Here is a 25,568-nt window from a genome sequence, read left to right as displayed (position 1 = left end):
AAACTTATAAAGTTATTTGCGCTTTAATGTTTAGAAGGCTGATTGAAATAAATATGTGATATGAAAAAAACATTTTGAAAAACCACCCTAATAAAGAAGATGTATATATATATAAAATTGTCAAGTAAAAGTTGATGGCAATGCCTTCTCCACAAAATGTAAACTGTTCTTCATAAAATCAGTGACTCTGCAAACAGTCTTATTTCTTTGTTCTTCAACTCTTGTGTTGTCTTGTTTTTACTAAAAAAAAATCTAAAACTGATGGGTACCCAGGCTATTCTCTATTGTTAAAATATCAGGTATGGAACTGCATTATTGCATGACCCTGTTGGAGCCTGTAGGTCATGGTGGAAAGGGTCAGTCAAAATCCTACAAGTCTGAAGGGCATCACCAGACATGTGTAGCCCTGTGAATGAACCACATCAGTACATTAAGAGCCAAGTGCTTTTCTTGTCATAGAACAAGTTAATGGTGGTGAAGTTTTTATATATCTTCTGCTGTTTCTAAAAATAAATGAGAAATATGCTTATTTGATTCTACAACAACTAAAATAGAAGCATTTTGTGGCAGATGGGGTTTTTATGAGCTGCTTGTCACCATGTACCAGTCTTGTTAAAAAGCAATCGTTTTCTGCTTCATTACACTAAGATAGCTCTGTTTAGGGTTCCACTCAGCTGTGAAATGATTTTAAAACTTCTATAAGGAGTAGAGATGAGATTTTTTATATAATAAAAAATTGTTGAAAAAAATATACCAAAACAAAAATAAAGTGGTCAAACTATATTTTTATGTCAGGTAAATAGGGATATGTTGAATATCCTAGTTATGCTTAATCTGCTCATTTATGCCAACAGAGAGAACTACAAAATACTTTTATTTTCTTTGCCTAATAAAGGTAAGAGTTTACATATTTTATATATAGAAAGGAATGAGTATTTGAGTAAGAAGAACTTGAGCTTAAAATACATAAAAGGAAGAAAAAACTTTAGTAAATGCATGAAACACATTTTTAATAGTTTTAAGATGAGGCCCTGAATAGAAACATAGAACAAGAATAGGGTTCAGTGCCCTGAGGCAAAAATCACAGTGGCTTTACCGACAAAAGTAATGAATGTAGTACTGTGCTGAATGTAGCATGATAGTAATAGAATTAGCAATTCTGATTAATCAATAAATGGGGACATTTGAGCTACTACCCTTGCCCTTTGATCTGCTCTAAAGAAGTTGCCCTTCTTGACTTTCTCATTCTCATCCTTCTATTTGTGTGTATAAATAAATACACACAAGGTCTGGGCATCAGGGAAGTCTCACGAAACCTGTATAAGAGATTGTGAGACAGTCCTCCCTAGGTCCTTCAGTGCATGCCATGTCATCTCCAAGTAGCCACTGTCTCCATGACAAGTGGTGCCCCATATGAGAAACAGGAACAAAACAAGCTCCCAAAGCCTGGATAAGGTAAAGGATGTCCAGCACATCTGAGTAAGTGGGACACAGATGACAGAGGAATAGCCTCCTAACATCTGTGGTGAGGTCAGATATACTGCTCACAAAAATGAGGGGATATTTCAAAATGAATATAAAATATGAAGTAATAAAAAAAAGCATTTGACTTTTTTTATTATACAAGAACAACAGAAAAACAAACAACAAATCAAAGACAAGTCAAAGAAAGTTGTTTGATTATGCAAATGAGGTAAAAAACCAACTTTTATTTTATTGGTGAAAATGCACTATACAAAAAGCTGAAAGTACTGGAGTATCTGCACATTCCCTGATCCTCTCATTTTCACACCAGGATACTCCTCATTTTTCCCCTCCTTTTCCCATTTCTTTCCCCTGACCATCATTGGGAATTCACTGACTCAGAGCAGCCAACCATAAGCTCCAACTTCATAGCCTCCTCTGCAGTATGGGAGGTAAGGTCACCTTTAGGCAACTCACAAAGCTGCTTATTGTAGTCCATCAACAGTGTCTTTGATATCCAAAAGAAGAGAGTCTAGACATTAAAGACTGGGAGCAAATGATATACTGGCTCTGCAACTCATTAGGGCCAATGACTGTACAATATCTAACAACATAGAATCATTGTCGATTGACATTATGCCCAATTTAGAGCAGAAATCACCAGATTCCCCCTTCTGATGAGCCCCAATCTCACTGGCCTCCTCCCAAAACCCCCACTGTAGATACAATTCTCTCACCCCTACCTCCATATGAAAGTAAGGTTGAAAAGTACCTAAAAGAAGGCTTAAAAAAAGATGCAGAATTTGTTCAGGTTTTTTCAATATTAAGAATGCCAGGGCAGTCTGTGCAACATGAGTCTGTCTCCCTTTCCTGGTCTTTAAGTAATTCAGGGAAAATATTATTGAAAATGGGGTACGAAGCACATTTACCAAGAAAATGATTGAGGACATTGGCACAGGTTATAAAATGACCCCATGGGACTGGAAGGGGTTAGTGAAAGTAGTAACCACCACTGCTCAAGTACAGTGTCTGACTACAAGAATACCAGGATCATCTCAGACAGCTGTAAAGAATCTGAATACGGTAGTTCCAATTGGTGTTGATATACTCTCAGGAGCTGGGGTTTACAGCACTCCCCAGGTTCAGGCTTGCATGAACCATGTTGCCTTTCCTTAGGTTTTTACAATGGCTTTTAAGGCATGCGTTCAAAATCCAGACACTAAAGTCCCTACAGGCTCTTTGGCAAGCATCCATCAGAGACCTAACAAACTCTATATTGATTTCATTAACCACTTGCAAACTGCCTTTTCACAACAGGTAGATAATAAACAAGGAGCAAAGGTGCAGACCCTACAACTGGCTTATGAGAACAAAAATGTTGATTTGCCAAAAGGCATTGGCTCCTCTTAAGGGGCAGCACCCTAATGTAGCAGAAATGATTAAAACATGTCAAAATGCAGGGGCAGAAATAAGACAAAGCTCAAGTCTTGGCTGCCATATTATGACCACAGACATGCTTTAATTGCTGTAAAGAAGGACATTCTCAAAAAGATTGCAGTTGGAGCTTAATGGCAACTGTGTGGTTTGGCTTTTGTGCATGCCCTGAGGTACTAATTAAAACTCAATCTAATTTTTTTTATAAAGTTAGCAAAGCAGATTGTAAAAAGCCAATATAATCAATTGTTATTTTTATTGTGTTTATGCAAATTACAAGGCTAAATTAAAACTGGACTTAATAGTGCAAGTAGGATAATCTTAATTTGGCTCTTAAAGAAAAACTGAGGGTAATTTTAGGTAGAAACATTATATTACAGTAAAATCCATTAACACAGTTATGAATATCAGAAACTAGACTGGATCCTGAATTTTTCTGATTTTCTTGAATGTTTTGGACAAAATGTTCCTGTTATTTCTGTTATATCTTTTGAAAAGATGTTTGTTTACCAATGATAGAACCTGTCTCTAAAGGTCATAAAATATGTTCATAAAAGTATCAATCTAAAATTACTAATTACTAACTCAGTCCTCACTGAAAGTTAAAGTTTTTGAAAATTGAGAATTCTGATTAATTAGAAAGAAATTGTATGGTTTTACTAATAAAAGGTATAAGGTGTGGAGGTACTTTTGAAAAGAAAAAAAGTTGTTCTGAAAGTTGGTTATTTCTAAATGAAGAAAAAGGTTTATATAAGTTTCAGAAGGTTTGTGCAGGTTGAAGAAGGTTTGTGCACAAGAAAGAAACAAAAATAGAAGTAACAGAGATATTAAACAAAGGCGAGAAAAGGAAGGACTTTAGAAGAAGGATTGTCCTGTGTAAGACCAGTAGCCATAGCCACCAACACAACCGCCTGGCCTGTGCAGGTTTGCATTTGATTCGAACAGACAGTAATAAAACAATGGAGCCAAGAACTGGTGGGCCATTACCTTTAATCCTAGTTGGCACCCGGTGGGCGAAAAATACACACAGTGGGAAAACACTGCCCTTTCCATTCAGAGCTCCCAAAGCCACTGACTTATCTGAATTTCCTAGAATCAAAAGTTTCTACCTCACCAGCCTTATTCACTCTGTTCCCCATCTTCTTCTCTCTGCACAAACTGGCTTCTTCTTCAGCACTCCACCATCTTGGCTGCCATGCTAATTGCTCCATTTTATAGTGTAGAAATCAAAACCTTTAAGCCAATATACAAATAAGGAAGTCTCTGATACAAAGCCACTTATCTGAAGCATAAATGGGATTCCGCATAAGAGTGTACCACCCCACATCGTGCAACAGTCAAGAGTGTGGGGAAAAGCTTATTTTTCAAAAGATCTTAGAAGACTATACTTTCAGGGATCATTTCTATAGTTTGTCTGAAAAGGTCTTAGTATTAAAAAATTATAATGGCTATAATGACTTTGCCAGCTTACAGCCTGTCCCTCACACCCAATGCAAACTATAAGCAAGCAAACATATATATCATATTTGCAAACTTATTTGACCAACATCCTGAAAGGAAAATAAAACAGAACCTTGGGACATTCTTCAGGGCCTCAAGAGCTTGAGAAATTCACCCAAACTTACAGGTATTGCAGAAAGAGTCAATGCCCTTTTTAAGAACAACTGCACAAACAAAAAAGGGAGTCAGAGGAAAGACTGACCCTACAAGAACAATTGTATAAGGGTCTTCTTACTCTTAATTTTTTAAACATTTTTTCATCTGAACTTACTGCAGCTAAGAAGCATTTTATGCCAGTCAAACAATGGCCTAAGCCTCTCATGTTGTACCTGTATATATTAGCTGACCCTGAGTTATAGGATCCTGTCAATTTGCTAAACTGGGAGTGGGGCTATGTTGCAATTTGTCATCAACATACAGCTAGTGTTCAACTTACGACCATGATTGGTTCCGACAGACCGGTCGTAACACATTTTGGTCATAAGTTGAGTAGGCTATATGTACAGTACTGTGAAATGATGTTATAAAAATCTTTAAGTCATATTTTATCATAATTTTCTTTCATTATTATTATATATCATAATTTTCTTTGTTCATTTTATGCCATTTGTGTCATCTCTACACTATTTTGTTTCTTACTTTTACATTCATCAGGTTTAAGTAAAACACTACATTACCAGTACAATTGGCTTAATATTTGCAAAGACAATTTCCTCTTGGTAAACATCTTGGCAGGGGTTTGATGAAAAATATCCAAAACACAAATTGCTGTACCGAGTTTGGGATAACAGTTGAAATGGTGCATGTGGAGATGGTAGTGCTGCCAGAAGCTGGTCCGCACTGTTGTATGCCCAGCTGGGCAACACTTGCACTGCCAGACATGAAGCAGTTGTGGCTAGCAATTTTGGTGGTAAAGTCAAATGGTCATAAGTTGCATAGGTCATAAGTTGATCAATATTTGTATCCTCTTTGGATACCAGCGAGTAATGTGAAGTCTTCATGAGTTGGCAACAGCCCCTAGGAAGCAACCCAGTTCCAGAGATACAGAAACTGATAGTCAATCCACCTCCAGGAATGAACCTGAAAAAGAGGAGACAAAACCCACTCCCAAGCCCTAAGGGAGCACCTGACATCACCTGGGGCACTTTGCAACATTTAAACAGGCATGCTGAAGAAGTTTCAGGTATGCATGTGACCCCTGAAAACCTGTTTCTCTCTATTCTTGTCCTTCACCTTCCACTGCAATTACCACCACCAGTAGAAAAATGTCCTTCTGAACCTATTGAAGATTTGAACTCCTATTAGACAGCTCAAACAAAAAAGGAGGAGATGTAGAGACCCTGAATAGAAACACAGAAAAGGGACAGAGCTCAGTTCCCTGAGGCAAAAGTCAAAGTGGCTTTACTGAAAAAAGCACTGAATGGCAGTACTGTGCTAAACACAGCACAATAGGAATAAAATTAGCAATTCTGATTAATCAATAGGTGGGAATATTTGAGCTACTTACTATCTTGCCCTTCTGTCTGCTCTATAGAAGTTCCCTTTCTTGACTTCCTTATTCTTGTCCCTGCTTCTATTGTGTGTATCAATAAATACCTGTAAGGACCAGGGGTTGGGGCCATCTCATGAAACCTGTATAGGGGATTATGAGGCAGTCTCTCCTAGGTTCCTCAGTGCACTTCATGTGGTCTCTGAGTAATCATTGTTTCTGCTACAGCTTTACTATCCTCAAAACCAATCTACTACTAGGTTCCTTTTCATATTTCACCATATTTTTAAAGGATAAGTACCAGGGCCAGGAGATGCCTAGGCTTCCTATTTTAAAGATTATAAACTTATCATGTCACCTTTTTTGGCTCCACTTCCCATTCATTATAATTCAAGGGGAATCGGGAGGGTTTTAGCCAAATCCTCACCTAATCACTTACTTATGACTTCAGTTACATTATTTAGCCTTTCTGGACCTCTTTTTTCTTATATAAAATGATCAATAGTAACACAGACTTTGCAACACTGATTATCTATTACCCCAATAATGTTACATAAAAAATAACCATAAATTCTCAGTGACATACAATAACAAACATCTATTTAGTTCATGAGTCTGTAAGGTTCAATTGCTTTAGGCTGAGCTCAATCAGGCCTAGCTATGTACATTCATGACTGCACTGTAGCTGTCCTGTTTGTGTCTATGGGTTGGCTCTGTTAAGGGTTGGCTGATCTTGGGTGGCTTCAGCTTATACAATTGGGATGGTTTGGCCCTTCCTCATGTCTCCCATCTTTCAGTCAGCTAGCTTGTGTTCATTCTCATGACAAGGCAAAGGTGTTAAGAGAGAACAAACCTAGGCACACAGATTTTTTAAACTTTTGCTTGCATCACATTTGCAACTGGCCAAAGCCAAATGGCCTAGTCAGGTGAGAAGGTATTACAACTTGCCTGCAAAAAGTGAGGATTATTATTACACAAAAGCAAATCCATACCAAGTTCATATATGTTACTAGAGAGTGTCCTCATTCTGTGCTAAATTCTGATAATCCTGAGTAGTTGCAATTATGTAAATCTAGCACAGGGGTCCCCAAACTATGGCCCACGGGCCGCATGCGGCCCCCTGAGGTCATATATCCAGCCCCCGCCCCACTTCCGGAAGGGACACCTCTTTCATTGGTGGTCAGTGAGAGGAGCATAGTTCCCATTGAAATAATAGTCAGTTTGTTGATTTAAATTTACTTGTTCTTTATTTTAAATATTGTATTTGTTCTGTTTTGTTTTGTTTTTACTTTAAAATAAGATATGTGCAGTATGCATAGGGATTTGTTCATAGTTTTTTATAGTCCAGCCCTCCAATGGTCTGAGGGACAATGAACTGGCCTTCTGTGTAAAAAGTTTGGGGACCCCTGATCTAGCACATTCAAAACATGCTCAGGGAGTTTGAGTTTTAAATATTCTTATGGTGAATTATTTAGTAAAACATACTATGAGTTCCTGATATTCTTGTTTTGTAAAACCAAATTTTGATAAGTGACATGTTTAAAGTAGTATAAATCTATAATTTGGCTTTTTAAGGTGTGTAATCTTTTGAGTCTGCAAGCATCAACAAACATAATTCCTTGAGACATGCATCCTCATGCTTTGGACTAAGCAAAAGCAGTTTTCCATGCTTAATGAAGGGCACAGATGGTGGCCTGGTTTTTCAGTTTTTCAGTCACACTCCACTTAGGGACTCTCAAGTGCTTGAGGAAACTTTACAAACATTTTTGTTTCTGTGCCTTACACACCTGAAACCAAATCACATAGCGGAGAATTAACCCTTCTCTGCTCAGAATCCTATCACTTCTTTCTTTTTTCAAGGTGGATCCCTTAGTACTTATAAGTTTATATTTTCAATTATTAAAGAAAAACAAGCCCTTTATCAAAACCAAAACTCCCCTCATTTTAAAAAGAGTCACATTTTTACTAGACACAAGTCAAACTTTCTTTTGAGAGAGAGAGAGAGAGAAAGAAGGGAGAGAGATAGAATCATCAACTCATTGTTCCATTTTTGTGCCATTGTTTGCTTCTCATATATGCCTTGATCTGAGCTCAAACCAGTGTCCTTGGGGTTGAGCTGATGCCCTTGGGATCCCACCAGCACCCTCAGGATCTGCAACCCCAGGCTTAAACTGGTGATCCAACACTCCAGGATGGTGTTCTGTCTACTGTGTCACTGGCCAGGGCACCAGAGTAAACAATTTTTAATGCCTTTCAGTTTGGGGTTAGGTGCCTGGTTGAGTTGCTGAAATATGCTGTGTATACATGTACCATAGCCTTAAAATAAAACACGGAAACATTTATTTAATGCAAAATCTCTAGTCAATGAAATATTTTAATTCATTAAACCAAACATGTTTTGAAAGCTATTCTGAACTAGGAAACCCTATAAAGGAGAAAAAGTCTATAAAGCCAAGTAGTACCAGAATAGTGTTGGATAAGAGTAAACAAAAAGTATCATATATTGTAAAGACAAAAGAAGATAGCCCTTCAATGGTCTGGAAACCCCTTCTTTTGTGCCAAGTGCCTTCGGACAACCATTTCAGACATCTATGAGTACTGCTTTAAGAAAAATAAAAGTCACTAGGCCTCTTTGAATTATATGTATTCTAATTGTTAATGAAATTAACTATAGCTAATTTTTACATAAAAGTATTTTTTTTTAATTTCAGAGTCAGACTGGCTTGAAACCTCTATCTGCTACCATGGCAAATAATCCCTTTGTGAGCTGACCTTGATTTTGAATGTTGCCCTTAAAAAATTCATTCTGGGAAGGAGAGCACCTGAAGGAATTCTTCTCAACATATTAATATCTCTCACCAAGACAATTAGGTCATTTTGAATTAAATTAGAAGCACCTTCATCTCTAGAATACATTGAATTTTTAAAGGATTTTTAGTTGCATGTTTTGTAGAACATCTTCAAATGAAAAGCATGATTCATCCTTAAAGAGTAGGCTGCTTTGAACTTTTCAAGGAGGCAGAGCACCAGAAATAAGTTATATCTTAATGCATGTCCACCCTGCACTTCAGGTGGTAGATGACATAGCCATGAGTGTTTTAGAAAGCAATTCAAATGACAATAGAGAAATAATGAGGTTTTTAACTAAGGCAGTATCCATGGGAATGGGATAGAGGGATGAGTTTTAAATCTTAAAGAGGCTAAATGAATGTAACTTCTTAACTAACTGTATGAAGGAGAACTGGATGCAGAAAACTTTTGCAATGACAGAAAAAGTTATAGATTCATTGAATAAATGGAACAGTAAGATCATAAAGTTTAAGAAACAGTAAAAAGGAAAAGAAAGATCAGACTAAAGAAAGAACATTAATTCCATGTGGACATGATGAGTTTTAAAAACTATTAAGGAATACAACATACAATTGAAAATTTAGATCTAAAGTTTAAGAGAGAGAACAATTCTGAAGAATATAACTGGAGGCCACACATATGGTACCATAAAGTTAACACAAAGAAAAAGAGATGTTTTGAGGGGAAAAGTGGGAAAAAGGTTCAGAATAAGATTTTGAGAATGGCTAAATTCAATGAGTAAGCAGAAGAAGATAAGCAATTCATTCATTCATTCATTCACTCATTCAATAAATAGTTTGAATTAAGAGACATTTCCTAGATGATGTCAGAGTAATTGCAGCATGAGAGATACTCCTGATCTCTCCTCTTGAAATTTCAACAACTTGAACAACTGTAACACAGCAAGGGAACCCCAGCTGGGCTCACAGGCATGCCTTAAACATTCATGCACTGAATGGACTAAAGGTGGGATGGGTTGAAAAGAGGAGCAGAAGAAAAAAATGCATCCTCAGTTGGCTCTGGGGAGGAAACATACCTGGTGTTATTTTTCTCTGCCAAACTACAGGGAGGAGGGAAGTTCAGGTTGTTTTGATTTTTTCTTAGGGAGACAGAGAAGAAAACCTGGAGTGACTGGGTCTCCTTCTGCCAGCAGGAGCAATGAGATAAAGGGACAGAGGCAGAAATAAATGAAAGTGGCCAGAGAACAAGGTCACAACCGGTGTTCTCACAGTCTGTCTGCAGCCTGAACTCAGGAGAGATAAAGAAAACAAAAATGTAGCCCCAGCATCCCAGATCCTGCCTCCCTTACCTCACCTCCCTCAGATAGCTGTGGCAGGGACACACTCTCCTCTAAAGAAAGAGGTGCCCCAGGTCTGGTCTCCAGATCTGTGGAGACATAGAAAGGAGTGCATGGAAGCAAGAGATCGCCATTCTTAGTGTCATAAAGTGGAAAAGCCAAAGTCATAAAGCAGAAACAGTAAAGATTTCATACATGCCCTACCCACCAATGCAACTGCGACCACACCAACATCATTGCAACAGCAATGATGAACAGCCTAGAAACTTTAGAGCTGAAACTTGTAATACAACAACAGCTAATGGAAGAAACCTCGCAAAACCAAAAATTATATTTTCTTTATTCTTTTTTATTTCTTCTTATTCTTTTATTCTTTTTTCTCTCTTTTTTTTGAATTTCATTTTCTTTAATTTATATATATATATATATATTACACTTAATTTTCGGGGTGTTTTGTTGTTTTATCTTTTGGTATTTGAATGGTTTTTCTGTGATTTTTTCCTCTTTACTTGGCATAATTTTTTAAATACTTATACTTTATTATATTTTTGTTAATTTTTCATTTTCTTAGTAGGGTTTCTAGTTCTTGGGGATATTAACACCACATTCAAATACCATAAAGAGAGATGAAATCTAATATCATAGCTACACAAGATAGACACTTACTTCAGAAAAGAACATGAAAATCTCCAGAAAAAAATAAATTACATGGAATTACATGGAAACTTTAGATTTAAATGATAGAGAATCCAAAATTGAAGTTCTGAAAATACTCAGCAAGAAGACAAGATGTCAAAGGAGTAGGCGGACGTACCAACTTCCACCTCCCAGAACCAAAATGGATTACAACTTAATTTTAAGAACCATCATCTGGAAAAACCAACTTTAGATTAAACTAAGAGGACTCTTCAACCAAGGAACACTGAAGAAGCCATACTGAGACTGGTAGGAAAAGTGAAAACACAGAGAGGGCTTCCCAGCTCCCTGGAATGAACAGCAGCTGGGAGAGACTTGCATGGTGGGAAGTCTAAAGATCTTAAAGAGTTTAAGCAGAGAGGGGAAGGTCCTGAGCCCCAGGAACAAAGCCCCAGCCTGCAGCCCCAGAGCCTAGAAGAGGCTCAGGGATAGTATTTAGCTAGAAACTAGTCAGGATACTGTTCGTGAGAAAAATACTGATTTCTCAGACCCAGGATACTTCTTAAAGGGATGAAGCAGAAAATCTCTCTCACAACCACTCACCCAATGCTCCGGGGGATGTGGAGAGCAGAGAGGACCAGAGCAGTGGAAAGAAAGTGTAATCTAGGAGGCACAGGGAGAAATACGTTAAGGGACAGCCACCCTAACCCCTGGGCTGTGTCACTCCTCAAACATGAAGTGAATATTTCCCCTGGAAACAGCAATACCAGCAAAGGGAAGCAGGACACCAGCCAAAACAAGCTCTCTCGCGGTACTTAGAGCAGAGTCACTTAAAAGGAGGGAGCTTTCAGGACTACAGTATTGAGTGTTAAGATCTGAGCTGTAGCATCCCCACCACACAGCTTAGGGCTCGCCCAAGGGTGGGTGGCAGCGGGATGTGGAAGCATGATTTGGTTGGCAAGGGCAGAAGCTGGCTGGCCACAACTGAGGTCCAGGTGTGAGCTCAGTCTTGCCAAGCTGGGATGGAGGGGATGCATGAAAGTGGTCAAGCCCAGCTGCGGGCCACCTGCAACCCAGCCTGCGAGGGAAGGACAGGAGCCCTGGAAGAAGCAGAGACATGCCCTTGAGCAAGAATGCAGGAGCGCAGCTTCACCCAGCCTGCTGAGCCAAGGCTTCCTTGCGGCCTGACGCATGAGCTGGCTCTTTCCATGGGGATGGAGTGAAAGCCCAGAACAGGTGGAGTCCTATGACTGAGCAAGGGCATGCAGTCCCACCCAGCCTGTGGAGCCAAGGCTTGTAGCCATCCCATGAGCAGGCTTCTCCTTCAGGGGCAGGACAAAAGCCCAGAATCAGGCAGAAACCTGCAGCTGAGCAAAGGTGCTCACCCCTGCCCTCAGGGCCAAGGCTTTCAACCAAACACAGTGTATAATCCCACCCACTGGAGCAGGGTAAAAGCCAAGGTCACTGAGGCTTGTACACCCGAGCACATGATCATAGCTCCTCCTGTAAAGGAGCGGAGGAAACCACAGCAACAGCCCCAGTGGGCTGGCACCGGCAACCCCCATACCTGAATACCCTAAGCAACAGAAGCACATGTCATGGCGGGCCTGCAGACAGACCACACCTAGAGGACATAGGGAACACACCCAGTGGACTCTAGTGGCCAAAACCTTCTTTTACACAGACAAAATGAGAAGGTAGAGAAATAAAACACAAATGAATCAAGAGAAATCCCGAGAAAAAGAGCTGAATGAATCAGAAATAACCAAAATACCAGATGCAGAGTTTAAAATAATGATTGTTAGGATGCTCAAAAATCTTAGAACAACAATAGATGGTCATTACGAACACCTAAATAAAGAGATAGCAAATATAAAAAAGGACTCTGAATGACCAAAAGATAGGCAGATGCACAGACTCCCAGCTCAAACCACTGAACTAGATTACAAATTAATTTAGAAACAATCAGCATGAAAAACAAACTCTGGACTAAGAGAAGATCTCTCAGAAACCAAGGAACAAAGAAGAAGCCACACCAAACCTAGTAGAAAGTGCCTGAATCTCCCCTGCTTACAGAAACAGAGGGGGACTGAGACTGAGAGTCCAGAAGGGCTCTCACTCCAAGGAAAAGAGCAGAACACATTGCTCACAGTCACTTGCCTGGCAACCAGGAAACAAGGTGTGTTGAAAGGGCTTCCAAAAAGAAAAGAGAGAGAGAGAGATAGACAGTGAGGGACAGAGGAATGCATGGAAAGACCTGAGAAGCTGACTCAACCAGTGATGGAGGCGGCCATAGCTGGAGGAGGGGCTGATTCTTCCACAAAACAAAAGACAAAAATCCTTCGGGTCATAGATCTTTAGACATCTCTCCAACTCCAATTATTGCAACAAGACACAGCTGAAAACAAAAAGAGGGGAGGAGGGGCAGTAACTCAGGTCTGCATGGAAATCTGAGATACACCTCCCTCTACTGAAGCTGAGAAAACACCCTGCCCCCAGAGAGAGTACCTGGCAGATAAAGCCTGCAGAGTCTCAGGTTACACACACCACATTCCTAGATACAGTTTCAAATAAGCCCCCTGCTGAGATCAGTAAACAAGACAATCACCTGTTAAGAAAACAAACAAATCAAGACTTTAAAGCTGCCCAAAATCGAAAGTTGATTACAAATAATAGCTGATGAAAACCCAAGAAGACCTAGAAATGACACAATTGAAAACTAGAGGCAGACTACACCAAGCCTAAACTCAACCAGCTCTACAAACAATACACCCAAACACACAGATATAATGAGAAGACAGAGAAATGCAATCCAAATAAAACCACAAGAGAAACCAACGGGAAATGAACTGACTGATATGGAAATAACCAAACTTCCTGATGCAGAGTTCAAAATAATGATTGTAAGGATGCTTAGAGATCTTAGAACAACAATGGATGGTCATTACAAACACCTAAATAAAGAAATAGCAAGTATAAAAAAGAACATTAAAATATTTAAAAAACAATCAGTCAGAAATGACAAATACAATATCAGAAATGAAGACCACAATGGAAGGAAGTAAAAAAAGGATGAATGGAGCTGAGGATCAAATCACCGAGTTGGAGGACAAGTTGAATGAAAGCATGGAAGCAGAGTAAAAAAAGAAAAGAGACTCAAAATGTCTGAGGAAACTCTTAGCTCTGTGACAACATGAACAGAAATAACATCTTCATCATAGGTGTTCCTGAAGAAGAGAAAGAACAAGGGATAGAGACTATGTTCAATCATATTATAGCTGAAAACTTTCCTAAATTAATGCAGGAAAATGTCTCACAAGTTCAAGAAGCACAGGGAACTCCATTAAAGAAACACCCAAAGAAACCTACACCAAGACACATCATAATTAAATGACCAAAACTAAGTGATAAAGAGAAAATATTAAAATCTGCTAGAGAAAAAAAGGCTATCACTTACAAAAGAGCCCCCATATGGTTGACATCAGACTTCTCAACAGAAACACTTAAGGCCAGAAGGGAATGGCAAGAAATATTCAAAGTGATGCAAAACAAGAACCTACAACCAAGAATACTTTATCTAGCGAGGCTTTCATTTAAATTTGAAGGAGAAATAAAAAGCTTTCCAGACAAAATTTAAAAACTCAAGGAATTCATTACAACCAAACAAATGTTGCAGGAAATGTTAAGGGGCCTGTTTTAAACAGATCAAAGTAGAAAAAGAATATAGCAAAAGAGGAATACAGTTTTAAAGAATAAAATGGCAATAAACAACTACATATCAATAATAACCATAAGTGTAAATGGATTAAATGATCCAATCAAAAGACATAGGGTAGCTGCAACTGCATGGATAAGAAAACAGGACCCATACATATGCTGTCTACAAGAGTCACACCTTAAACAAAAGATGCACATAGACTGAAGGTAAAAGGATGGAAAAAAATATTTCATGCAAATAGAAATGAAAAAAACCTAGGGTAGCAATACTTATATCAGACAAAATGGACTTTAAAACAAAGGCTATAATGAGAGATAAAGAAAGCCGCTACATAATGATAAAGGGAGCAATCCAACAGGAAGATATAACTATTATAAATATCTATGCACCTAATATAGGAGCACTTAAATATATAAAAAACACTTTGATGGATATAAGGGATGAGATCAACAGCAATACTATAGTAGTAGGAGATTTTAATACCTCACTAACATCACTAGCTAGATCCTCAAGAAAGAAAATTAACAAAGAAACAGCAGACTTCAAGGACACACTAGATCAACTCGATTTAATAGGTATCTTCAGGCTTTTCACCCTAAAGCAGCAAAATATACATTCTTTTCAAGTGCTCATGGTACATTCTCTAGGAGAGACCACATATTAGGGCACAAAAGTGGTCTAAACAAATTTAAGAAGATTGAAATCATATTGAGCACTTTCTGTGATCAGAATGGCATGAAACTAGATATGAACCACAACAGAAAAACTCAAAAATTATCAAACACATGGAAACAAAATACCAGGTTATTAAATAATGAATGGGTTAACAATGAGATCAAAGAAGAAATTGAAAAATTCCTAGAAATGAATGATAATGAGCATACAACTAAAAATTTATGGGACACAGCAAAATCAGTACTGAGAGGAAAGTTCATAGCACTACAGTCACACTTTAAGAGAAAACTAGATAGAGGGTGACAGAGGACAATCTGACTCTGGGCGAGGGGTATGCAACATAATTTAATGAGAAGATAACCTAGACATGTTTTCTTTGAATATATGTACCCTGAATTATTAATGTCATCCCATTAACATTAATAAAAATTTATTAAAAAAAAAAGAAGCTAGAAAAGCTCAAATAAACAACTTAACCCTGCATCTAAAAGAACTAGAGAAAGAACAGCAAGTAAAGCTCAAATGTAATAGAAGAAAGAAAATGATAAAGATCAAAGCAGAAATAAATGACATAGAGGCTAAAGAAACAATACAGAGGATCAATGAAACTAGGAGCTGGTTCCTTGAAAAGGTAAACAAGATCATTGAACCTTTAAATAGACTCACCAAGAAAAAAAGTAAGAGGACTCAAATAAATAAAATTAGAAATGAGAGTGAAGAAATAACAACTGATACTACAGAAATACAAAATATTGTAAGAAAAGATATACTATGAAGAATGTATGCCAAAAAATTAGACAAACTAAATGAAATGGAAAAATTTCTTGAAACATACAATCTTCCAAAAATTAATCTGGAAGAATCAGAAAACCTAAACTGACTGATTACAACAAATGAGATAAAAAAAACCAGTTATCAAAAAACACCTGCCAGGCCAGGCGTAGGGGATAAAGCATCAAACTGAGATGCGGAGGACCCAGGCTCAAGACCCTGAGGTCACCAGCGTGAGCTCAGGCTCATCTGGTTTGAGCAAAGCTCACCAGCTTGGACCCAAGGTTCCTGGCTTGAGCAAGGGGTTACTCAGTCTGCTGTAGCCCCACGGTCAAGGCACATATGAGAAAGCAATCAGTGAATAACTAAAGTGCCACAACAAAAAACTGATGATTGATGCTTCTCATCTCTTTGCATTTCTGTTTGTCCCTATCTATCCCTCTCTGTGATTTTTGCTGTCTCTGTAAAAAAAAAAAAAAGAAAGAAAGAAAAAGAAAAAAAATCCCAACAAAGAAAAGCCCTGGGCCTAATGGCTTCACAAATAAATTTTACAAAATGTTCAAAGAAGAACTAACTTCTATCCTTCTCAAGCTATTTCAAAAAATTCCAGAGGGAGGGAGCCTTCCAAGCTCCTTTTATGAGGTGAGCATAAGTCTGATTTCGAAACCAGGCAAAGACAACACAAAGAAAGAAAATTATAGGCCAATATCCCTGATGAATATAGATGCTAAAATTTTCAACAAAATATTAGCAAACCAGATCCAACAATATATGGAAAAAATCATACACCATGATCAAGTGGGATTTATTCTGGGGAGGCAATACTGATACAGTATTTGCAAATCAATCAATGTGATTCATCACAAAAACAAAAGGAAAGAGAAAAACCACATGATGATTTCAATAGATGCAGAAAAAGGATTTAATAAAATTCAGCACCCATTCATGAGCAAAACTCTCAGCAAAGTGGAAATACAGGGAACATACCTCAATATGATAAAAGCCATCTATGACAAACCTACAGCCAACATCATATATAATATGCAAAAATTAAAAGCAATCCCCTTAAGATCAGGAACAAGGCAGGGGTGCCCCCTTTCACCACTCTTATTCTACATAGTCCTGGAAGTGTTAGCCACAGCAATCCGATAAGAAGAAGATATAAAAGGCATTCAAGTTGAAAAAGAAGAAATAAAACTATCATTATTTGCAGATGACATGATATTGTATATAGAAAACCCTAAAGTCTCAGTCAAAAAAGTACTGGACCTGATAAATGAATTCAGCAAGGTGGCAGGATATAAAATTAATACTCAGAAATCAGAGGCATTTTTATACACCAAAAATGAACAGTCAGAAAGAGAAATTAAGGAAACAATCCCCTTCACTATTACAACCAAAAAAATAAAGTACCCAGAAGTAAATTTAACAAAGGAGACTAAGGACTTTTACTCAAAAAATTATAAAACATTGATAAAAGAAATCAAGGAAGATACAAACAAGTAGAAGCATATACCATGCTCATGGTTAAGAAGAATAAACATCATTAAAATGTCTATATTACCCAAAGCAATCTATTAATTCAATGCAATACAATTAAAATACCAATGACATGCTTTAAAGATATAGATCACATATTCCAAAAATTTATATGGAACCAAAAAGAACACGAATATCATCAGGAATCTTTAAAAAGAAGAATAAAGTGGGAGGTATCACACTTCCTGATATCAAGTTATACTACAAGGCCATTGTACTCAAAACAGCCTGGTACTGGCATAAGAACAGGCATATAGATCAATGGAATAGAACAGAGAACCCAGAAATATATATCAGACAACTGATATTTGACAAAGAAGGTAAGACCATACAATGGAGTAATGACAGCCTCTTCAACAAATGGTGTTGGGGCCCTAACCGGTTGACTCAGTGGTAGAGCGTCAGCCTGGCGTGCAGAAGTCCCGGGTTTGATTCCCGGCCAGGGCAGAGAGGAGAAGCACCCATCTGCTTCTCCAACCCTCTCCCTCTCCTTCCTCTCTGTCTCTCTCTTCCCCTCCATTAGAGCAAAGATGGCCCGGGCTCTGGGGTTAGCTCCTTGGCCTCTGCCCCAGGCGCTAGAGTGGCTCTGCTCGCAACAGAGCGACGCCTCAGAGGGGCAGAGCATCTCCCCCTGGTGGGCAGAGCATTGCCTCCTGGTGGGCATGCTGGGTGGATCCCGGTCAGGCACATGCAGGAGTCTGTCTGACTGTCTATCTCCGTTTCCAGATTCAGAAAAATACAAAAAACAAACAAACAAACAAAAATGGTGTTGGGAAAATTGGACAGCTACCTGCAAAAAATAAAAAATAAAACTAGGTCACAAACTTACACCATTTACAAAAATAAACTCAAAATAGATAAAAGACTTAAATGTAAGCCATGAAACCATAAGCATTTTAGAAGAAAACACAGACAGTAAGCTCACCAACATCTCTCACAGTGACAATATAATTGCTGATTTATCTCCACAGGAAAGTGAAATAAAAGACAGGATAAACAAATGGGACTATATCAAGCCAAAAAGCTTTTGCACAGCTAAAAACAATAAGAACAGAATAAAAAGACAAACTACACAATGGGAGAACATATTCGATAATACATCTGATAAAGGGTTAATAACCAAAATTTATAAAGAACTTGTAAAACTCAACACCAGGAAGACAAACAATACAATCAAAAAATGGGCAAAAGAATTGAATAGACACTTCTCCAAAGAGGACATACAGATGGCCAATAGGCATATGAAAAAATGCTCATCACTAATCACTAGAGAAATGCAAATTAAAACCACAATGAGATATCACCTCACACCAGTCAGAATAGCACTCATCAACAAAACAACACAGAATAAGTGCTGGCGAGGATGTGGAGAAAAGGGAACCCTCCTGCACTGCTGGTGGGAATGATGACTGTGCAGCCACTGTGGAAAACAGTAGAGAGATTCCTCAAAAAATTAAAAATTAAGGCCTGACCTGTGGTGGCGCAGTGGATAAAGTGTCGACCTGGAAATGCTGAGGTCGCCAGTTCGAAACCCTGGGCTTGCCTGGTCAAGGCACATATGGGAGTTGATGCTTCCAGCTCCTCCCCCCTTCTCTCTCTCTCTCTCTCTCTCTCTGTCTGTCTCTACTCTCTCTCTCTCTCTGTCTCTCTTGCTGTCTCTCCCTCTCCTCTCCAAAATGAATAAATAAAAAAAAATTTTTAAAAAAGAAAAAAAATTAAAAATTGAACTGCCTTTTGACCCTGCTACCCCACTTTTAGTAATATACCCTAAGAATACCATAGAACTGTTCCAAAAGGAGAAATGCACCCCCATTTTTATGGCTGCATTGTTCACAATAGCAAAGATCTTGGAACAGCCCAAGTGTCCATCAGTGGACGAGTGGATTAAAAAGCTTTAGTAATATATACTATGGAATACTACTCAGCCATAAGAAATGATGACATCGGATCATTTACAATAACATAGATGGACCTTGATAACATTATACTTAGTGAAATAAGTAAATCAGAAAAAACTAAGAACTATATGATTCCATACATAGGTGGGACATAAAAATGACACTCAGAGACATGGACAAGAGTGTGGTGGTTATGGGGGGGGAGAAGAAGGAGGTGGTTGGGGGGAAGAAGCATAAAGAAAACCAGTTAGAAGGTGATGGAAGACCATTTGACTTTGGGTTATGGGAATGCAGCATAATCAAATGTCAAAATAACCTAGAGATGTTTTTTTTTAACATGTGTACCCTGATTTATCAATGTCACCCCATTAAAATTAATAAAACCTCACTGAAAATAAAAAACAGGCAGAGGACCTGAATAGACACTTATCCCAAGAAGACATACAAATGGCCAACAGGTATTTAAAAGATGCTCAACTTCAATAGCTATTCGAAAAATGCAAATAAAAACTGCAATGAGATACCGTCTCATACCTTTTGGGATGGCTGTTCTCAACCAGACAAGTAATAACAAGTGTTGGAGTGGGTATGGACAAAAATGAACTCTCATTAACCTCATCCATCCTAGCTGTTCCATCATAGCTGCCCCTTCTGTCCCTTGTCCCGAAAGAATGTTGGATGCCTCTCCTACTGCATCCCAACTTTTCCTGGTTATGTTCTCTCTCACTATTTTAACAGCTTATTTATATGTTGGTCTACAATTAGACTGCAGAAATCTTTGAGGGCAGAGTCTATTTCTGATTGCTAATATTCCTCTAGTGCTTAGCACAGTGAGGGTATACACTGAGATCTTCATTGAAGAAAAGAATGAATAATAGATGTGAGGCAAGTGTGAGCAATGTTTCCCTTGCTGAAATGGAAAACAGACAAAACTTGAATGCTACTTTTTGCTCAAGGACAGATAGTTCCAGACCCTTAAATGACAGTTCCAATAAGGCACTTCCCCTTCCACCCAGAGCAGGTTTCTCTGGTCCCTTTCTTGCATTAAAATTCCAATGTCATTTAAAAAAATTTTTAACAAAAACTACCAGGTTTATATGGAACCATAAAAACCCCTAAATAGTTAAAGCACTTATTTCTTCTTTTAGTGGTTCCCTCTTTTTTTCTCTCTCTCTCTTTCTTTTCTCCCTCTATATCAGTTTCTTCCTTTCTCCTTTACATCTCCTCTCATTCAAACCTCAATAACAAACAATATCTTATCTGGGACTCAAACTTATGTTTGTGGCATTTTGGGGGGTTTTTACTTCATCATTTTAACTCACTAGCAGTGCTCCCATCCCTGGCTCTCCATTTTATCTAGTTCTTTTTCCACTAAATACAATAGTAATTTTTTAATTTGTCCCCCCATTTTCCTGTTTTCCTCTTATTCCTCTCATCATAACTCTTAGTCAACCAACACCTAAAAGCAAATCATTTTATTCTTGACCCAATTTTTTTTCTTATTTGCTTTTTGTGAAACCATATGCCCTTTTTTTCCTTTCTTTTTTTTTTTTTTGCCCCTTTATTACTTCTCCCCAATTCAGGTCCTACATTAAAGGCATTGTTTGTTCTATTTAATACAATATAATTCACAGTTCACCACAAGATTTTCTCAGGAAAGAGGGAAGAGGGGAGGAGAGAAAATATAGGAGAGGGGAAATAATTTCCTTTTTTTAATTATTATTTTATTTTTCTTTATTTCATTATTAATTTTTTTTAAAAAAACTCTATTTTTTTTTAACTTTTTACTCTTTATTAAATCTCATTAATACTATCAACAAAACCACCTTCAGATGCCATTAAGGAAGAGAAAATCGAATATCATGGATACAAAAGAAAGAGAGGTAACACAGCTAGATGAGGAAAAATATATGGAGAAAAAATTTAATATATTGGAAACCTTGGAGCTAAATGACAGAGAATTTAAAATAGAAATCCTAAAAATACTCTGAGATATACAAGAAAACACAAAAAGGCAATTTAGGGAGCTCAGAAAACAACTCAATGAACACAAAGAATATATTACCAAGGAAATTGAAACTATAAAAACAAATCAAACAGAGATGAAAAACTCAATTCACGAGCTGAAAAACAAGTTAACAAGCTTAGCTAATAGAACAGGCCAGATAGAAGAGAGGATTAGTGAAATAGAAGACAAGCAACTTGAGGCACAACAGAGAGAAGAAGAAAGAGACTCAAAAATTAAAAAAAAATGAGATAGCCCTACAAGAATTATCTGACTCCATCAAAAGAATAACTTAAATATAATACGTATATCAGAGGGAGAAGAGAGAGAAAATGGAATGGAGAACATAAACAAATAATAGATGAGAACTTCCCAAGCCTATGGAAAGAACTAAAGCCTCAAATTCAAGAAGCAAAGAGACTCTGAGTTTTCTTAACCCCAACAAACCTACTCCAAGGCATATCATAATGAAATTGGCACAAATCAAAGGCAAAGAAAAAATTCTCAAGTCAGCCAGAGAAAAGGAGAATACAACTTATAAAGGAAGGCCAATTAGATTATCATCAGATTTCTCAGCAGAAACTCTACAAGCTAGAAGAGAGTGGAACCCAATATTTAAAGTCCTGAAAGAGAGTAACTTCCAGCCACGAATATTATACCCATCAAAGCTATCCTTTAAATATGAAGGAGAAATAAAAACATTCACAGATACAGAAAAGATGAGGGAATTTATCATCAGAAAACCCCCACTCCAGGAATTACCAAAGGGGGTTCTCCAATCAGATACAAAGAACAAAAAAAAAAACAAGGCCACAAGTAAAAGCTCCAAGAAGAACACAATAAAACCAAATGTAAACTGTGACAACAACAAAAAGACAGGGGGGGAGAGGATGGAGATTAACAGTAGCAAAGGACGATGGAGTGCAAAAGTACTCACAAAATAGTGCGCTACAATGAACAGGGTATTGTACCTTTTCATTACTTAAAGGTAACCACCATTGAAAAAACCACCACAGAAGCACATGAGATAAAAAAGATAGCAACAGAGGAAAGATGTATGAAATACAACCAAATAAAACAAAAGATAGAAAAACGAAAGAAAGTTGTACCAAGCATATTTTCTGATCATAACGCCTTGAAACTAGACTTCAACTTCAAAAAAGAGAAAAAAAATTTGACAAAAATGTGGAAACTAAACAACATACTTTTAAAAAATGAATGGGTCAAAGAAGAAATAAGTGCAGAGATCAAAAGATATATACAGACTAATGAAAATGACAATACGACATATCAGAATCTATGGGATGCAGCAAAAGCAGTGATAAGAGGGAAGTTCATATCACTTCAGGCATATATGAACAAACAAGAGAGAGCCCAAGTGAACCACTTAACTTCACACCTTAAGAAACTAGAAAAAGAACAAAGAAAACCCAAAACCAGCCAAAGAAAGGAGATAATAAAAATCAGAGCTGAAATAAATGAAATAGAGAACAGAAAAACTGTAGAAAAAATTAATAGAACAAGGAGCTGGTTCTTTGAAAAGATCAACAAAATTGACAAACCCTTGGCAAGACTTACCAAAGAAAAAAGAGAAAGAACTCATATAAACAAAATCCAAAATGAAAGAGGAGAAATCACGACAGACACAGTATATATGCAAAGAATTATTGTAGAATACTATGAAAAACTTTATACCACTAAATTCATCAAAGTAGAAGAAATGGATAAATTCCTAGAACAATACAACCTTCCTAGACTGAGTCAAGAAGAAGCAGAAAGCCTAAACAGACCTATTAGTAGAAAAGAAATAGAAAAAACCATTAAAAACCTCCCCAAAAATAAAAGTCCAGGCCCTGATGGCTATACCAGCGAATTTTATCAAACATTCAAAGAAGACTTGGTTCCTATTCTACTGAAAGTCATCCAAAAAATTGAAGAAGAAGCAATACTTCCAAACACATTTGATGAGGCCAACATAACCCTCATACCAAAACCAGGCAAGGACTGCACAAAAAAAGAAAACTACAGACCAATATCTCTAATGAATACAGATGCTTAAATACTAAACAAAATACTAGCAAATCGAATACAACAACATATTAAAAAAATAATACATCATGATCAAGTGGGATTCATCCCAGAATCTCAAGGATGTTTCAACATACGTAAAACGGTTAACGTAATACACCAAATCAACAAAACAAAGAACAAAAACCACATGATCTTATCAATAGACGCAGAAAAGGCTTTCGATAAAATACAACACAATTTTATGTTTAAGACTCTCAACAAAATCGGTATAGAAGGAAAATATCTCAACATAATAAAAGCCATATATGATAAACCATCAGCTAACATCGTATTAAATGGCACTAGACTGAAGGCTTTCCCCCTTAAATCAGGAACAAGACAGGGTTGTCCACTCTCTCCACTCTTATTTGATGTGGTACTAGAGGTTCTAGCCACAGCAATCAGACAAGACAAAGAAATAAAAGGCATCTATATCGGAAAAGAAGAAGTAAAGGTATCACTTTTTGTAGATGATATGATACTATACATCGAAAATCCCAAAGAATCCACAAAAACACTACTAGAAACAATAAGCCAATACAGTAAGGTTGTAGGATACAAAATTAACATTCAGAAGTCAATAGCCTTTCTATATGCCAACAATGAAACATTTGAGAATGAACTCAATAGAACAATCCCCTTCACTGTTGCAACAAAAAATAAAATACTTAGGAATAAACATAACAAAGAATGTAAAGGACTTATATAATGAAAACTATAAACCATTGTTAAGGGAAATCGAAAAAGATATAATGTGATGAAAGAATATACCTTGTTCTTGATTAGGAAGAATAAATATAATCAAGATGGCCATATTACCCAAAGCAATATACAAATTTAATGCAATTCCCATCAAAATTCCAATGACATTTTTTAAAGAAATGGAGCAAAAAATCATCAGATTTATATGGAACTATAAAAGACCCTGAATAGCCAAAGCAATCCTAAAGAAAAAGAATGAAGCTGGGGACATTACAATACCTGACTTCAAACTATATTATAGGGCCACGACAATCAAAACAGCATGGTAATTGCAGAAAAGTAGACACTCAGACCAATGGAACAGAATAGAAAGTCCAGAAATAAAACCACATATATATATAGTCAAATAATTTTTGATAAAGGGGCCAAGAACACACAATGGAGAAAAGAAAGCCTCTTCAATAAATGGTGCTGGGAAAACTGGAAAGCCACATGCAAAAGAATGAAACTGGACTACAGTCTGTCCCCCTATACTAAAATTAACTCAAAATGGATCAAAGATCTAAACATAAGACCTGATACAATTAAGTGCATAGAAGAAGACATAGATACTAAACTCATGGACCTGGGTTTTAAAGAGCATTTTATGAATTTGACTCCACAGGCAAGAGAAGTGAAGGCAAAAATTAATGAATGGGACTACATCAGACTAAGAAGTTTTTGCTCAGCAAGAGAAACTGATAACAAAATAAACAGACAGCCAACTAAATGGGAAATGATATTTTCAAACAACAGCTCAGATAAGGGCCTAATATCCAAAATATACAAAGAACTCATAAAACTCAACAACAAACAAACATACAAACAATCCAATAAAAAAATGGGAAGAGGACATCAACAGATTCTTCTCCCAAGAAATACAAATGGCCAACAGATATATGAAAAGATGCTCATCTTCTTTAGTTATTAGAGAAATGCAAATCAAAACTGCAATGAGATACCACCTCACACCTGTTAGATTAGCTATTATTAGCAAGACAGGTAATAGCAAATGTTGGAGAGGCTGTGGAGAAAAAGGAACCCTCATACACTGTTGGTGGGAATGTAAAGTAGTACAACCATTATGGAAGAAAGTATGGTGGTTCCTCAAAAAACTGAAAATAGAATTACCTTATGACCCAGCAAGCCCTCTACTGGGTATATACCCCAAAAACTCAGAAACATTGATACGTAAAGACACATGCAGCCCCATGTTCATTGCAGTATTGTTCACAGTGGCCAGGACATGGAAACAACCAAAAAGCCCATCAATAGATGACTGGATAAAGAAGATGTGGCACATATACACTATGGAATACTACTCAGCCATAAGAAATGATGACATCGGAACATTTACAGCAAAATGGTGGGATTTTGATAACATTATATGAAGTGAAATAAGTAAATCAAAGAAAACCAGGTACTGCATTATTCCATATATAGGTAGGACTTAAAAGTGAAACTAAGAGACATTGATAAGA

General features: G+C 37.3%; 1 pseudogene; it reads left to right on the top strand.

Moving 5' to 3' along the window:
* Nucleotides 1-4,276: 4,276 nt before the first annotated feature.
* On the top strand, nt 4,277-4,372 carry LOC136327776 (small nucleolar RNA U3; annotated as a pseudogene).
* The last annotated feature ends 21,196 nt before the right edge of the window (nt 4,373-25,568 follow it).

The sequence above is a fragment of the Saccopteryx bilineata genome, chromosome 2 (genome assembly GCF_036850765.1).
Source record: "Saccopteryx bilineata isolate mSacBil1 chromosome 2, mSacBil1_pri_phased_curated, whole genome shotgun sequence".
Classification (NCBI taxonomy): domain Eukaryota; kingdom Metazoa; phylum Chordata; class Mammalia; order Chiroptera; family Emballonuridae; genus Saccopteryx; species Saccopteryx bilineata.
Note: the sequence above shows the minus strand (reverse complement) of the source record. Positions and strands in the feature narration are given on the sequence as shown.